This window comes from Chiroxiphia lanceolata, chromosome 8, assembly GCF_009829145.1.
Source record: "Chiroxiphia lanceolata isolate bChiLan1 chromosome 8, bChiLan1.pri, whole genome shotgun sequence".
NCBI classification, from domain to species: Eukaryota; Metazoa; Chordata; class Aves; order Passeriformes; family Pipridae; genus Chiroxiphia; species Chiroxiphia lanceolata.
In genome coordinates, this window is record NC_045644.1 from 25982021 (window position 1) to 25999141 (window position 17121).

General features: G+C 42.6%; 1 protein-coding gene across 2 annotated transcripts in view; it reads left to right on the forward strand.

Annotated features, from left to right (window-relative positions):
• The first annotated feature begins 2530 nt into the window (after positions 1-2530).
• Positions 2531-17121, forward strand: part of CSGALNACT2 (chondroitin sulfate N-acetylgalactosaminyltransferase 2) — a 33816-nt gene continuing 19225 nt past the window's right edge. The window contains exon 1 of one of the 2 annotated variants that reach the window (XM_032695292.1): positions 2531-2602. The gene's annotated coding sequence lies outside the window, so the exon portion shown is untranslated. Of the gene's footprint in view, positions 2603-14418; positions 14558-17121 lie in introns of those variants that run through there. The other variant, XM_032695293.1, reaches the window with a different exon arrangement.

Genomic DNA, 17121 nt, shown 5'->3' on the forward strand with positions numbered 1-17121 from the left:
GTTTACCAAAGTTTAGTGAAACATTTTTAAAGTCTGTCTTTAAATAATCATCCTACCATAATATTTTAGGAAAATTCAAAGCTGTGTCACCTATATATATATATATGTACACAAACTATTGCTTTCAGATGCTGGGTGGTGTGCAAACTACCCCTCTAAGGAAAATCCTGAGGCTGAAATGAACTGTCTTAAAATACAGACATTTCCTAAACGTTTTCTTGCCTGCTTTATTCACAAACTGGGATTTCCTCTGTAGGCCTCTTAAGAGTTACACCAAATAGGAACTATAACATCTGTCAGCATAACTATAGGTCTGAGTTACAAATCTTGGACCATCTCATTCTGATAGAAGAGTCAGGAAGCTATATGCAACATCACTGCAAACCCATCATTTTTCCTGTTGTGGTAGACCTCTTATATAGAGATGACTATGAATACCCATGTTGTTATTATTAGAGCTTAAGAAACCTATTTTTATCTTCTCTTAATCTGAAAAAAAATAAATTAAAATCATTCTAGTATTGAAGGAACTCTGGTAAACAGAGTAAACTGGCACTTGAAGTATTCTGTGTACAATCTCCTGTAGAGATCTCCCTGTATAGTGGCAACTAGCTCATGTACAGAAAAGTGGTACCTGGGCAGCCTGAAGGACAATAATCAGAATCTGGTCGCTCTCTGTAGACCAACCAGTGGGTGATACAGGGTTATCAGAGTTTGTTTTGGACCTACATTGTAATGTTAGTTTATGAAATCAGTAATTCCAGTTATTTCCATTCTGTTATCTTCTTTGACTTCCAAATAATATCATGTCTACAGAACACTGCAGCCTCCAGTGTCAGGAAAATAACATGGGTAACTACCAAACTCCTACACATTTACCACAACGCAGAAGACAAGCAGGTGCTGAGGGATATTCAACAGTCCTCTGCAACAGAAAGTTCACTTGAGGTCAGGTTTAAAATAGTACTATATTTACATACTGTTTTTTAAAAAAACAATGGCCCCCCATTTACCTAGTTTTGGGAGTGCATATGTGAAAATCTTAAACCTTCTGATAACTCTCTTCTCTGTGAGCCTTTTCAAGAATGTTTTTGATGGATACCTAAAATGATGATCCAGCATCATGACAAGTTTCAGTGGATAAGAAAGCACTTGGATGGGTGGCTGGTCACATCAGCCAAGTGTTCTTTCTCTGCTCATTTAAGGTATTCCCTGGAAAGAGCTTTGTTGTCTGAGGGCTTGAAATCTAGACTGAACAGAACTGGTCCTTGGATGCCCAGCCCCCTCCCAGGCTGTGTGGTGTAGCTATTTATGAACAAATGGGTTTCCGCCTGCCTGGAGACAAAGGGCTGCTCTGTGCTAAATGGGGTGCAGACCTCAACAGAGCAATAACATGACAGAGGATGCGGCCTCTGCTGCTGAAGCCGTTGAGGGCTATATTCTGGAAAACTCTTCGTGTCTACCCTTCAGGAAGGTGAGCAGTCACAAGCAATCCAGCAGGGTGATGTCAAGTGGAGGGTGCAGGTCTTTACAGAATAAGCCTTTACTGGCTTTGTATGACTCTGTTTTTGATGAGTGGGACCAGAAACATTCAATTTCACATAGTTGTGAAAGAACATTCCTAGCTCACTGGCTTCCTTAGCTTTGCCCTTTAAAACTGTTATACGCCACAATTCACACAAATGGCTGAAAGGTGCACGATTTTTTAAGCCTGGCTTCCTTTCAGGTCAGGCCCTGCAGAAAAAATAATAACTAAAAAATTAATGCAATGAAATGTTCTTCTGGAAATACAGAACCGTAAATAAATATTTGGATAAGTAGAAAAATTATTGGTAAATTCCGCTTGCTGTTGGAAACCCTGATTTTCGAGCACAAAGGCTACATCACAATTCCATGTTTTCTGTTAACATCTCAGAAATCGGCATCGCTGCGCTGCTGCTGGACCTCTGCGAGCCACGGAGCTCCACCGTACTCGGGCGGTGCCGCGGCGGTACCCAGAACAGCCGCGTACCCAGAACAGCCGCGTACCCAGAACAGCCGCGTACCCGCGGGCACACGAACCCCTGGCCGGCGCACAGCTGTGCACGGCGGGCGGCGCTCGGGCCGCTCCCGGCGCTCCTGCCGAGCCAGCGGCCGCTCCCGGGGCGCTGCGGGGCCGTGGGCGCTCCCCGCGGGCCCGTGGGCGCTCCCCGCGGGCCCGGCGGTCCGTGTGGCGGGGGTGCTGAGCGAACGGCCCGGCGGGCGCTGCCCCAGAGCCGCGGGGCGGGCATCGATTACGCCCCGATCCTCGCCCTCAGGCACGGACTTCTCGCCCTCTGTGTTGCGCCCCGGAACCCGGCGGTGTGCGGGCAGCGAGGCGCCCCGGGGCGCTGGGCGGGCGGGCGGGCTGCAGAGAGAGAGAGATCCCGAGCCCCTCCCCGCCGGCACTCGGCAGCAGCCCAGCCGGGCCCCGCTCCCCCCGGGAGCGCGCGGGGGACACGGTTCCGCCCCGGGGGCGGTCGGGGGCGGCCGGTCCGTCCCCTTTAAGCGGCGCGGCGGAGGGTCCCGCCCGCTCATTTCCGAGCGTGCAGGAAGTGCGGCCGCGGCGCCGCCGGCCCGCGCGGTGAGTACGGCGGCACCGCGCCCCTCCGCCCTCCCCCGGCCCCTCACCTGCCCGCCGGGCCCGGCCGCACCCGGCCGCACCCCCGCTGCCGGAGGAAGGTGCCGCGCAGCGCCCCAGAGCCCCCCCGGCCCCGGGCGGGGGTATCGCGGCGGGCCCGGCGCCGTGTCCCGGCCCGGAGCGGGGCCGCGGGTGGCCCGGGCTGAGCGCCGCGGGCGGCGGTGGATCCGCTGGTGGGATGGGGGCTGTCCCGACCGCCCCGGCGGCGGGGGCTGGGTACGCTGGGCCACTCGGTTTTTACCGCAGAGCTGTCTCAACAATAAAACGAGTCTCTCTCTCTCTCTCCTGACGGCTGCGTTTCCATTGTGTTAACTGGCCGTGGGCGTGCTGGGCGCCGCGTTTGTGGGGCGCAGGCACTGGGATGCGGCGGGGCGGCCCCCCCGCAGCGCCCGCTCCGCGGTGGCCCCGGACAGCGCAGCGCCGGGGCGGGCACCGTGTCATCGCCCGGGCTGGGGATGCGGAGGTGTCTTTTAACTTGCTCGGACTGCGGGAAACCTCCATTCCTTCCACCAGCCTTCCCCCCAAAAATAGAGGAAATGATGATGAGAGGGTACTTAATTATTTTCAGTAAAATATTGACTATTGTTTAACTGTGGTTTACATCTCCTGGTTTACAACTCCTTTTTTTGGGTTTTTTTTTTTTTTTTTTTGGTCAGGCACGTTCTTGCTCAGTAAATTCTGCGCTCTTATATGGTGAAAGTTGGGACGTTTTGGTATTGAACATAAAAAAAAAATTGTGCTATTGTTAGCAGTCAATTGATTCAGAAATGCTAAAGCAGAAACGGGGGCTTGCTCTTTGCAAGACCATTCTTAAAACTGAGTATACAGAAATTTAAACATGATGGTACATGTATTCAGGGAAGTAAAATCAAGAACTGCTTAATTAATGTTTACTTTAGTCTGTGGCTTTGTTTGCATGTGATATTTTCTCTTTGAGTCCCTCTGTCAAGGTGGAAATTGAGACACTGATCTCTTCTGCTAAACTTGATGGATAAAGACTAACTTTATTCTTTTGCTCTCATGGGTAACTCAAAAGAACTGCAGAAAAGAGGGGTTGTTTTAGCACTGAGCCAGTATCCCTCAAATTAAGGTCATACAGTAAAAATTGGTTTTTTTCCCTTTTGTTTTTTTTCCTTGGAGATTGTAATGCTAGGCCTCATAAGACAGTTTCTTCTTTTCCAGCATGTATTAGCTGCAAGTTCCTGTCTTGCTTTACTGTGTTCGAAGGAAATTTCTGGCTTCCCTTTATTTATTAGCTAGATAGTGGGTCCCCAAACACTGTCAAAGACAGCAGCTTGGAAATATTCCCAGTAGCTGTCAGTGGAGGTAGATGTGTTTTGCGGGGGGGATTTTAGCTATGAGTTTCCATTATACCCTGAGGCTTTTACAGGAGACTGTTTGCCAGTAAGTCCTTATCACAAATATCAGAGACCACACTGAGTGTTGCTACAGCACCACTGTCCTAAACCATGGACATAGAAGGAAGAATGATGATTTTTGAAGTACATGACTGTATGACCCAAACAGAAACTTTCTTCAGCTTGTCTGTTTCTGGAGAAAGCACATAAAACCTTCAGTGTGATTAAGATTAGTTGATCTTGAATAGTTCTTTCCTTTCTTGATCCCATGACTCTGTTTCAGTGTCTTTCTCAGGCTTAAAGGGGGAGGGAAGGAAGAGGGGAAAAAAAGAAACCCCCAAACCTGTCAGTACAGCTGTTACATCGTGGTAGAAGTTGCACGAAATTACTCTTAAATTTAAATTCTTTGCTTTTATGTTCCAAGCCCAGGATATGGGTCTCCCCAAGTGAGTGAGAAACATCATCTGAGGGCACTGTTAAATCATAAGTAGCTGTGGTCTGTTGCCAAAAAACCCCCACAAGCATATGTGGCACAAGAATTTCAACCCCAGTCTGCTACTTTCAGGCTTGCCAGAAGTGTTCTGCGGACCTCTTTATAAGAAGGATCACCAGAACCATCTGAACTTTTACAAAACTGAAGCTTGGAGGAGGGAGGGTCTGAGAAATACGAGGCCAGGTTTTTTCACTGCAGAAAACAAATTGCACAATATTTTTCTTGACTCTGAAACACTTCTGTCATTATGAAGCAAGCTTCATGACTTGCAGTATTTTCTCTTTAAATAATGCGGAAGCAGGATCACAGAGGTGGGAATGAAACTCATGCTTTGGATCAGTGCTGGAATTGATAATGTCCTTGGCTTTCTGTTAGCTCATCTAACCTCTAGAGGACTATCTCTCCAGAATAAAAGTATGGGAAACAGGCCATGATAATCTTGCTCCTGGAAAAATAAAATGGCATATAGGCAGGTATTTCAAAAGCACAAGACTTCCTTTAAAAAAAATTTAAAAATAATTTTAAAAGAATTCTCAAAGGGCACAATGGAAAGAAAATGTTTCAGGAGCATATTTATTTATTTTTTTTAGGAAAAAAATGCAAACCCCACCACAAAAAAACCCCAAACAAACAAACAAAAAATCCCCCAAACCTGTGCTTTATCTACACATCTCATTATGTTCTTGCTAGCTTAGTGCTGGAAAGGGAAAAATGAAACCATAACTCACAAGATGTTCATAAAGAAATGTAATACCTTTTGAAGGGAATGGCAGTATAGTTTTATTTCTGAGTTAGAACCACAGCTTGTAAGAATTTGCAGAAGGGCACTTACTGTCTGCCAGAACAGTTTTATTCTGAATGATGATTAGAAAAGCCCAGCACATCCATTAATATTATGGTTTATTAAAAAAATCTGTAAGTGTGTGGTGGCATTAATGCTCTTATTTCTTTCTTAGGAAGCTCTTTTGAAACAAAAAGTAGTTTTTGAGGGCAGGAAAAATTCTGCGAGTTGCAACCCTCCAGTTGTGAGTGTCTTTTGGTGCAAAAGGAGTAGAGCAGGATACTGTCTGAGGCTTTTTTTAGGTGCAGCTAGCTTGTGCTTTTACCTAAGCCTTTTAAAAAATGTTCATTGTAAGGCTGCAGTTATCTTGTGTATACCTAAAAATGTAGACAGGCAGGTTGTTCGGCTTAATAATTTCGGTTATCTTATACTTTTTGGTGGTGTGTGTAATCTAAACTGGTGATTCTGTTGGTCACTGCTAGCTGAGAAACTTCTTGAAAAAGAGTAACAAGGTAATCATTGCAAGCCATATGTAGTCACTAAAGATCAGAGGTTCAAGGGAAAAGGGGACTTGTTGAGAAGCTTGCACTTTTTCTATGCTGGCACCAGGCTGTCTATGCTGCAGCTTTTTTTTTTTATGGTAAGGCTGGCAGGAGGCACTCGCTCCACAATTATTTCTGAATGGAGTGTGGTGGAATAATATCTTGGAACGATCTCTGCTTTACCTTATCTGTTTTTAAAGACTCTTTCCATTCACAGACCAAGTGCTCTAAAACTGTTATTAGCAAACTGATGAAACTGGAAAGCCATTTCAGGCTGTGAGTGCTGGAAAGAGCATCAGCAGTGTTGGTGTTTCAAAGTGAAGTTCAGAGCATCCAAATATGACGAGGTGAGGAAGCTGTCACGTGAGGAAGTCTTGCATGTACTTTTTTAATCTAACCATTTCCTGACAATCATCTTTAACTGTAATAAGAAGTAACTGTAGTGATTGGCTTGTTTACTGCTTTGTCATGCCTGTTTTACAGGTGCCTCCCAGCACAGTGCCCTTGAGTCTAATTGATTCCTTTAGCCCTTACTGTGGCCCTGGGGTTCTTGGTCTGGACCCCATCTGCCTCTCCAGCCTGCAGTGGAGCATGAGCATGTCTCCTGAGTAGGTGTACTTGAGGACAGTGTTGTTGGCAGCTCTGCTGGTGGGTGACAGAAGGGGCAGGTCTGCCTGTGTTTTTCTTTCACTGGTGGAGTGGGTGAGTGATAAAGGGCAGGTCTGTCTGGCCTTTGTTCCTACCCATTCTTCTTCCCCTGTACTTAATGGTGGTGTTTCATTGGCGAAGCAGCTCCTGGAAGAGGATCCTTGTCCATTAGTGGGTTTTCTGGTAGGGATGTCACTTAGGGCAGCTGTCTGGAAAGCCTGGATCAGCATCTGACAGCCAGCATATGTGTCCCGCTGTCCAAAGTGAGGCTTCCCGTCAGCTTGTCTACCATGGCCAGAAATGACCCAAAATGTCAGTAGAGGAGTGGGAGTTTGAGTGCAAGTACACAGCAGGCAACTAAAGGAGTGTGCAGAATTGAAGTGGCACAGCTGTCTCAGCAGTGTCGAGTTGGCTGAGCTGATGCTGAGAGAGGGTTGGGCGGGGACACTTTTGGCACTTGTTCTCCCAAAAACTAAGAAAATTAATTTTACTCTTCTCTGGCATACTGTAGGGAATTTCTGTTCAAGGAAACCAATATGTGAGTTCTAGAACAGAGGTAAAATTCTTTCGTGGCTAAAATAATCCTATGGAGATGGGTCCTACCCACTTACTTTTAATGGCCGTCACCAGCAACAGTTCTCTCGTTTTGCTGAACTCAAGACTGGTTCTCACGTGTTCAAAGTTAAAATAATACAATGCACAACACCTAGGAGTTAAAGATACCTTAGAAATACAAAACTTGCATTTATTGTATTTCCAAGTTAAATTGCTAAACAGCTTATAGGTTTTTTTATCCTGTGTAGATACCTGCTTCTTATATTTAACTTTGACAAATGAACATGAACTATAAAAGGAGGTTAGTGTGTCTGCACTGTTAATTTTCCTTTTTTTCGAGACAATAGATCAGTGCTTTCATGAAAGACCAAACTTGTAGGACACGTGAGCTCTCTGAAAATTTGTATATGAATCTGGAGTATTTTTGTATTAACTGATCCCAGTTAATCACATAAGAAAAAGGGCTCTAATAGTTCTTCAGACTCCAGTTTCAAGAGACATGGAAGGACAGCCTCTGGCTTTCAGGTGTGTAGTTGCAGAAAACCGTGAATGTTTAAAGCTGTGCTGCTGTACAGAGGTACTGCACCTAATTCTGTTTGTAGATGTTGTGGGTATGTCCTGTGACATTTACCATGTGATAGTTAATTGTAGCAAGGCAGCTTAGCAGGCAGATTTTCTGCTACTCCAGTCTGGTGTTTTTATCTGTGTATCTTCTCTGTAGAAATAATATTTAGATGGTTCTTCTGGGTTGAGTTTGTGTTGCTGCTGCAAGGGCAGGTGTTGAGCAACAATGCACAGGAAGCAATTGAAGCTCGTTGGGAGCACTGTTGAATTAAAGCAGAGGAAATGATGTAAATGAGCTTGTGTTTTGAAACAGTGTGAAAATATAAAATGCAAGCGCAATTCTGAGTCTCTGGAATTTTATAGAGGGCTAAGTCATAAGTTTCTATGCAATAAAATCTGTCCTGTGAGAGTGTTTCTGGTGACAGCTTTCAGATGACTTCTGCTGTCTCTTAAAGGTTTCCCCAAGCAGTGGTGTCAAAAATGATGACAGTTGTCAGCACTGTTGATACTACTCCCAGCCACAGGGGCAGCAGATGATTTGCACATCTTCCTGATGCTCTGGCAGAGTGAAAATTAAGACTGCTGAGTGATAGCAGTTTAGTCCATCTTTCATGTGATCTGAGATCTTCTGATAGAGATAGAGGTCTTCTGCAGAAGAGACGTACAGTTTGTGAAGTCGGAGGGTGAGTGTGGGTTGCAGTTGGTGCTGGCTGGACAGAGGCTGGTGTGACTGGTGTGCCTGTCTCTTCCTGGCATGGTCTGAAAGCAGTGTTCCAGTAAGATGTCTCTGCAGGGCAGATTTTACCCCCGGTGTTTTGGCAAAGGACATCCAGAATAATGTATTAGATTCTGCTATTAAGCGCTACTAAGCATGTTCCTTTAAGTTGGATTCCCCCCCCCCATCAATTTCAGACATAATCCAGTAACTTTGAATTTTTTGCATTTAAATCTTCAGAATTCCTCCTTAGTTGACTAAGGTCCTAAGCCTCTATCAGATGGAGAGGTGACAGTGTGATGGGGATTTAAGTTGACTGTCTGAAGGGACAAGAGGGGAGCGTAAAAAAACCTTTAAACCAGTGTTCAAATAGTGTAATGGAAGTTGTTGCCAGTAGGACCATAAGATAAATGCAGCACTCGTGACAAGTGTCTCTGATAACAACCTGTATGTCCCTGCTGTGAAGCAAAACAATTTAAAAAATTAAAGGAAAAAAAAGTTGTGGAATACGAGCACGACAAAAAAACAGCACAAGGAATCTGCAAAAACTTAGCAGAGGTTTGTAGAAACTCCTGGCTTCTCTCCCCTCCAAACCATGTTGATCTCTTCCTTCAAGAAAAGAGGAGGAAAGATGTTTCAAGTGGTCCAAAGACTGACTTCAGGGACTTGAAAAACAAAACAAGAAGAGGGGAAGCAGGATAGTGCAAAGTGTTGAGTGTTTGGTGTTTCTGTTTTTTCATACTTGTAACTTTTTTAATGCAAGGCAAATATCAAGAGAGATAGTTTGACAAACTGCTGGCTTCTCTGTTTTTGATAAAGCTTGCTATTGCTAGCCCTTCAAGAGTAAGGTAATGCTTACTTATAATGTCAAATTGAAAAATTACAGATGACATAAGTGCTTTTAGCTGTGCTTCTGGAACGCACCAGATGTTTCTCAATCATTTGGCGTCCAGCTTTCATGTCTGGTGAAATATTCGTGGCTGATTTGTTGTGCTGAAAGCAGAACCTGAACTACTATGCTGATTTTTAGCCATTCTGAAAACATTTGTAGGTTGTGTTCCTCCTTCCAGCTGAGACCGTGGACTGAGGAACAGCGAAGGGAGCACAGCTTTGTAGACCACATGTGAACTTGAGCTAGCTGATTCAATTTATTTAAGCAAAACTTGAGAGTGATTGATTTTTCAAGGCATCATTTTTTCAGAATTTCTGTATCAAGTAGTATTTTAAACTGGGTTTAGTTATTTTAAAACTAATAGGCCAAACTACCAGTTGGACAGAATGCACAGAAACGTCTTCCAGTGGTCACTTCAGGAGTCTTACTGCTCTTCAAACTTGCCACTAACAGATTTTTTTGCAAATATTCCCTGGTCCAAGGTACCCCCCCCCATATTTGGCAATAAATCATAATTTCAGTTAGAATATTGCTGTGGTACTCAGATGTCCAGTGAAACTTTTTTTTAATTCAATTTAAATCAGATGTTAATAGATCTTTGAAAGTCTTTTAAAGAAAGTTGGTGGAGGCACTTGAGAATTTATGTTCTCTGTATTTTCACTTCAACTGCTACAGCTGCATCATAGTCTGGATTGTTACATCCTTGAAAACATTATCACTCTTACCATAGGAAAATTACCAAAAAAAATGAAAAAAAAAATTAACTCCTTCACAGGATTAAGTCTCAAACAGTTTTTTTTAAAAAATGTTGGGTAATTAGTGTTAATTAGCTGGGCAACTGTTAGAAAGAACACTGGGTAAGGATTATCTCTTCTTTTCATAGGGTAAAAAGAAAAGTAATCTCTATGTGATAACAACCTGCTAGGTACCTTCAAGGGCCTCAAAGGGAATCTGTTTTGCTCTACAGCATTTTCAGGTTTGCTTTACAGTATAAGGAAACTGGATCCTTACCTCCCACAGTGGGAAGTCTTCCACTGGTTCCATGTATGGACTTGAATAACAATTATCCTTTAAAAACAGCACACGAGTTTTTACTAAGATTGGCATTTATATTTTCGCTATGCTTAGGGTACAGTAACTATGTTATCTCAGTCTCCATACATAGAGAACTAGATGATAGATGTGAGAAAACAGAAGACAGCTTAATTCTGAGAACATATTTAGATGTGGAACTTAGGTGAAGCAGTTGCAAGAAAGCCACATTATTCTCACCTCTTTGGCTTTGCCTGTTAACCATACCATAGTGGACAATTGCAGTCATTCTTAGTGTTTGTTTTTAATGAACAGAACGTGACATCAGTGAAAATGTAGGTATGCTGTGCCCAAGCTGGGATCACCAGTTACCTTTTACTGTTCTATTTCATTTGCTGGAGCATGTTCATCTCGTATGGGGGAAATATTTAGCAGGGGCCTTTTAAGTTTTTAGACACTTTGGATGTCTAAAGAATATTTCACCTTTTCTTGTTCCCTTTGATTCCAGGTGATGCTTTCTAAGTGTAACTGTTTTTTCTGTCCTTCTAAAGCAGGCTGTTTTCCTGTGCAAAAAAGCCCTACTACAGCATTGTCTTTTGGAAGACTGCTGGGCATCATAAGTTTAATTTCTGCCTCTTGCTGCAGCTGTTGCTCTATCATACTGAAAGGACAAGAGCAACATTTTGCAGAATGTACTCTGATGGAGACTGTTGTGCATCCTTGAAGATAAGCAACAGTTGCTGTAAGAACTGAGATTTCGTCTTGCTTAAGCTGTCCTCCACAGCAGACCTTCTGCCCTGGGTTGGGTGTGCAGTGTTACACGTGCTGTTTGGAGGTTCTGCCACCCCTCAGTGAGCAGACCTGAGTGCTGCCATCAGCTGGGTGCAGTTGCTCAGGTGTTGTGCCCTGGACTGGGAACCACCTCACTGCCATGTTAGTTGCCCATATAATTTATGCAGTCCCTCATGGAGACTGTGTTGTTAATAAGGGCTTAACAAAGCATGTGGTAAAAGTAGGCTGGGTTCTTGCCTAATGCTCATGTGAAAACCAGCATTACTTACAAGATGTTAGGAATACTAGGAGAAAGAGCTTCCCTGATAATTGTACTGAAGTAGCTACTTGTACTTCTGTTCCCAGTTCTGGGTTGAACTTTAGCAACCAACACAGTAGGCACAATAAGCGTAGTCATGTAATGCTGCTGTTCCTTCAATTCCCTTTCAATAAGAGGAAGAAGACATGCTTCTCCAAACTTAGAGTTTGTGGTTTTCTTGCCAAATTTAAAAAGAGGAATAGCACCTTCAGCAGTGCAGAAACCCACAAGCTAAATAACTGTAGGAAAACGTGTGTAAAATAGAAGAATTATTTATTGTGCGGAAGCTGAAGGTAGTGAGCCTTTCATGATAGCTATTCAATAGAATTTTAAAACAAGCAAGCAAGCAAACAGAACTCCTTCAGCTGGTCCTACCTAGGACATTTTAGGTAGCTTTTCTTGCCAAGAAGATGTCTCTCTTCATACAAACAGTAAAGTGACTGTGAGTTGACTTTTATTTCCTGGCCTTATCTGAAATGGGATAATACTGACCAGCGTAGTTCAGGTGTAGCTGTTTGGGTTTCAAGTTCCAATTTTAATTCAGCAGTTTCCAGCCAAATGGACTTGTTCTGGTTTCACTGAAGCCAAAGCAGGGCTCCTATTCATAAGCTCATTGTTTAGGTATAAAGTAAATAATGTGAATAATGCTGTTCTTTCATTTGTCCACTTCAGTATGTAATAGATTTAGTTTTGTTTAGGAACAACAAATGCCAAGACAAATGATAACTTGCTTGCTTTTCTCACTTATAGGAGATAAAACTGCTTCAGCAAAAGGTCATTTTTTTCCCTTGTTGTTTCACAGTAGATTATTAAAGAATTGCGTTTAAACCATTTCAGTACAGTTAATGTTTCCTTCATTTGAGGATGACAGCATGACTGCTTTTTTCAGGGATTGTCATGGCAAAAATACCATCACCTCTAGGTTGTTGGATACCACCTTCTGTTTGCTTTCTCTGAGAACAGAAACAATAAACCCCATATTATTTCCTATTCTGTCAGCTTGGCATGCTGATTTATTGTTTGGTCATGCACATAGGGTGGGGAGGAATGTGGTGCAGGAACAGGATGGATCCTTCACACAGCCCTGATGGTCTGTGTTGCTATTGTAAAAACACATTCCAGGGAACCTGAAACTGAGGCAGAAATTGCTAGAGAGGGTTTGGGAAGGCTGTAAAGAGTGAGACCTGCTTGATTGTTTTTCATAGGTCAAGCCTAGACAGACTTGATTTTTAGGATGATTGAACACCACTGTTAGAATTAAACCCTACTCTTTTCTATGTTTCTGTGTTTTCAAGGTTAGTATAAAGTGTGTTGCTTCAGTTGCATCTCCTGAAAAGCTGTAATTAATTAACAGTCTGGTCCTTGGAAAAGGCAGGATTTATTATTGATTAAATCTCTTCCTAGTATAGAGAGTGAGTTGATTTATTGTATGAAACAAGGGAGATAAGAAATGCTGTATATCTTCCCTGTATACTGGAGTCTCTAATGTAACAGTGGAAACTTGTGGAGGTTTGGTCTTAATTTTATTTTGGAGCAAAGCATTTCTGCTGGCAAACCCACAGTGTTGCTTTTTGTAAAATAAACCATTTGCATGAGGAATATTATTTTTTGAGTAATAAATGCTGTGATTGTTGCACCCATCACTGAAGTAACTTTTTCTTATGGTTCCCATGCCTGAACTACTTGGTCCTGCTGTACTGTGAGTACTACTATGGTACCTGTGCCAAAGGCATAAGTTTTATTCCTTCCCATTTAGGAATTAAACAAATGTCTGAAGTTGCCTATTGCTGATATGCTTGAGCACTTTATAATTCATCACAGGCTGTTCATAATGTGTACAGTTCACCACTGTGTGGTGGGGTTTTTTTCTCCACATCCTTAATTAAAAATGAAGTGAGATGATCAGTGTGCAGTCATCGTCGTCTCCCTGCCCCCCCTGTGGGACTCTGGCTTTGGCAGCGTTCACCAGTGGGAGTTTCTAACAAAGAAAGCAGAGGGAGACACAAAAGCCCCAGAGTGAATAGGAGCAGTGCTAACCTGCTAGCTCAGCATTCCCCTGGGTTGTTGGCTGCCGAGCAGCCAGGTGGGGCTGGGTGCACTGACAAACACAGCTGCCTCTCTGATGCTGCTCGGAGTCTGCTGTGTGACTGACAGACATGTGCAGAATGCATTTTTTGTTTTCATCAACCAAGTGGAGCTGATAAGCTTACAAAAACTAAGGATCACAGATTTTGGGGTTGAGTTAGATGTGATGGAGAGCTGATTCTGACTCCTAGTCTCCCAAGACAGCTGTCTCATTGTTTTAGGTCTTATTTAACTCTTGGGCTTCTGGTTTAGAGCTGCAGTGGCTGGAAGATTAACTTTCTGCAGAAGTTGCTCTGACCTGTTGAAGAGTGCTGATGTGTGCTCTTGCGGGTTTGGTCCTATACAGTATTGACTGTGTGAGCATGCCAAGGTACTCATAGAATGCCTTAGAGTGGGAATGCTAGGAGGGTACAGAGGAGGACATGAGGAAATAGATGAAAATCATAAGAGGTAGCTGGAAGAAAAGTTCACTTTAGTGTCAAACAGGTAACGTGAATAGCAAAGCTGAAGTTCAGTGCTTACCAACTAAACTGGCATGTTGTGATAAATTGGAACATTGTGTTGTGTTCTAAACTTTAAAAAGCTTGAAAATTAGCTGCTGCGTGTGCTTGATGTGATTGGTATATTGTGGGCAGTGGTTGCAATGTGTATAAGCACAAAATTCAAATTCTTCAGAATTTAATATTAAACTGGTAAGGTCTAAAATATTTTGTGATTATTTTCATTTTCATGCTGATTTTTTTGAATGTAGGTTATCTTTCCATAAATGGATTGTGGCTTTCAACTTTTCTCCTGTCCAGCAGTGCATGTGTGTGTACATGTGTGCTTGTGAGGCAGAGCTGTGGCTGAAAGTAAATCAGATGGCAGAATTGTGATAAAAAGATGTTTTTTACAGTCAGTCCAGTGAGGGTGAGATTCTAGAGCAAAGAGTAGTTCTCTATGGAAGGTGAGAACTTTGGCTCTTAATTCTGTTTGTGGATATATCTTTCTCTTTGCTTTTCTTCCCAACAGCTGAAAAATCTGACTTTGGTGCTTGTTTGACTAGAACTGTATAATAAAACTTTGAAAAATTTCTTTGTCTCTTCTCAGGCTATATCTCAACAGACTGTCTAAGCAGAGATGATGTGTTTCTGTGTATTTAAGGTATGGTTTGAGGTTTCTCACTCTAGGGTTTATGCAAAGATTGTCTGCGAGAGCAGACGCCCAACTTGCTTTGTGTTGGTTTCAGCAAGTGAGAAAATAACTGTGTGCTGTGTTTCTCCAACATTCATAAGCTATTCTGTTTTCAGTGACACTGTTCTTCAGAATAAGAAGGGAATATTCAAGGGATGAGATTAAACCTTATGTTTTCATTGTATAACTTGCCAAGAAGAGAAGAATGTGTGTGTGGAGGAGGCTTAAGACAGTGAATATCTGTGGCATCTGGGTGAAATTATGAACAATAAAATAACTATCAGCTGGAATTTCATAAGCAGCTAAACAATGACCATCTAGGGCATGCTGAGTGAAAAGGACACGTCTAAAGTAAAGCATGCTCACGCAGGGAATGTCCATACAGTCTGGCATGAAGCCAAGTGCACACTGAATTAGGTCACTGCTTTAAGTGTGAATGTTTCCCCTCTTTAGAAAGATGTACTCATCCTTTGCAACAAGGAACCAAAATAGAATGCTAATACAATAAAAAAAAATTTAAAAGCATTTTCAATTAGCATGCCGGTCTATTCCCTTGTGCTTAGGGAATCAATGAGCTCTTTTGTAAGGAACAGAAACATTTCCATAGTTGAATATACATAAGGCCCTGGAAATCCAGAAAGAATTAACAACCAGTTGCCTCTGGAAAGCTTGCAGGTCTTTATAAGCATTGTATAAGCCTGAGATGTCTCATTCTTTGGAGATCATAGAGGCTACTGCAAATATACTTGTTCTGAAGAATTGAAATAAAGTGAAATATCAGCATGTGCAATTTAAAATTTTGGAACTTAATCTTTCAACACTTTAATTCCGGGGACTTCTGCATGATTACTTACTTCCAGATAATCTTATTGCTCTTTTTTGTAAACTTCAGAATGTACCATGTAACACAGTTAATTTCCCTGTTGGGATTCTTGGGATCTCGTGTGCTTTTGCTCATTCTGGGGTTTCACAGCCTGTTTATTCTTGGGATCCTGTGTGCTTTTGCTCATTCTGGGGTTTCACAGCCTGTTTTTTCTTGTAATCCTATTCTACAGCCTGGGAGTAGTTACTGAAATTTGTAAAATAGTGCTGTGCCAGACCTAATTCATGTCAAATTTGGGTTGTAAATATGCAAAAATAGGGCTTTTTCTGCAAAGAAAGGATATCAAAATAGAGTTCTCATAAACCCTCCTTTTCTGATAAGAGGGAATACTCTTGCTGGCTTCACTCACTACTTGGAGTATTCAAGATGAAATACTGTGTCTGTGTCTGACTCCTTTATGATGACTCTTCTCAGCAGAAGTAATACTGAAGGGAAAAAAAAAAAGTTGTCCAAATTGGCTCAGTCCCCACAGCTTTAGCAAGCTAGCTTACCCATTCAGCTCTCCATGTGCAATTTGAAATTTTAATATTCAACATAAGTGGTTGCACGAACATTCCTTGCCTTTAAAGGCCGCTGGGAAGCTGTAGCGGGAAAAATGCCTGTTCTTTAGGGCGTTGCATGAAACTGGTTAAACATAAATAAGCAATGACTCTCTCTGTCAAAAGGCTGTCTGGTTAATAAGATTGTCACTAGCCCTCTAGATAAAGGGTTTCTGCTAACGAAGGAATAATTAGAACCTAGAAGGAAAAGGACCAGTGAGCTGTTTACAGCCCACCATGTGTAGTTCTTAATGCTTCAGAAAGGGCTTATTGTATCTCTTCACCAAGCACCCCTCTACCAAACAGCCCTGTACTGTAAACAGGTGAAGTGCCAGTGGGAAGGCTCAGAAATGTGCAGATATTCCTAAGCTTTTGTTCTTGCGTTTGTGATGCGGAGCCAGCGATGAGTCCCTGTGGAGGCGTTTTGACGTCCTTAATCCATGCTTACCATGATAATGTATGTTCGGCCACAGTTAATAAAGTTATGAAGAACAGAGTTGTTCCCTCGCTGCCCCCTGCTATTGCCTGAGGGAATCTTAATCTCCTGGTACATTGTGTTCTCTTGACATCATGTCAGGAGATCTGTTGTCACTTGCTTCTAAGACATGAATGAGACCTAAAGAAATTTAGTGACTCATCGAAGTTGAACATAGGGCAATTTATTGGTAGAGCAAGAACTGAATACAAAGGCCAGGGAGACTAATGTCCCAGCTTCAGGGGTATCTATTTATCGGTTAACAACAGTTAAAATAGTTGGAATGAGATTTATTGATGTTTTATGTAAGTCAGGTGGTTTGATCACTTTTCCATATGCCTTTACTGATTGAAGATGTGCCAGCTTCTGCATGGAGTGGGTTTAGTACAGTCTGGCATTTATCGAGGTTTAAAGAAAGTTATGGTTCTTTATGCTATTAATTGTGGCTTCACCTCTTGCAGTCTAATAGAACAAGATTTCAGTAAGAAATGTGAAAAACCATGATGTAGTCATCTTTCTACTAAAGAAATCTTGAAGTGATATTACGTGATTTTTGTGAACTGGCTTTATCCTGTAGATTGTTGTTTCTTCTGTCTCCCTTGATTCACCACATCTGGATGGTGGTCAGTAGTCTGAG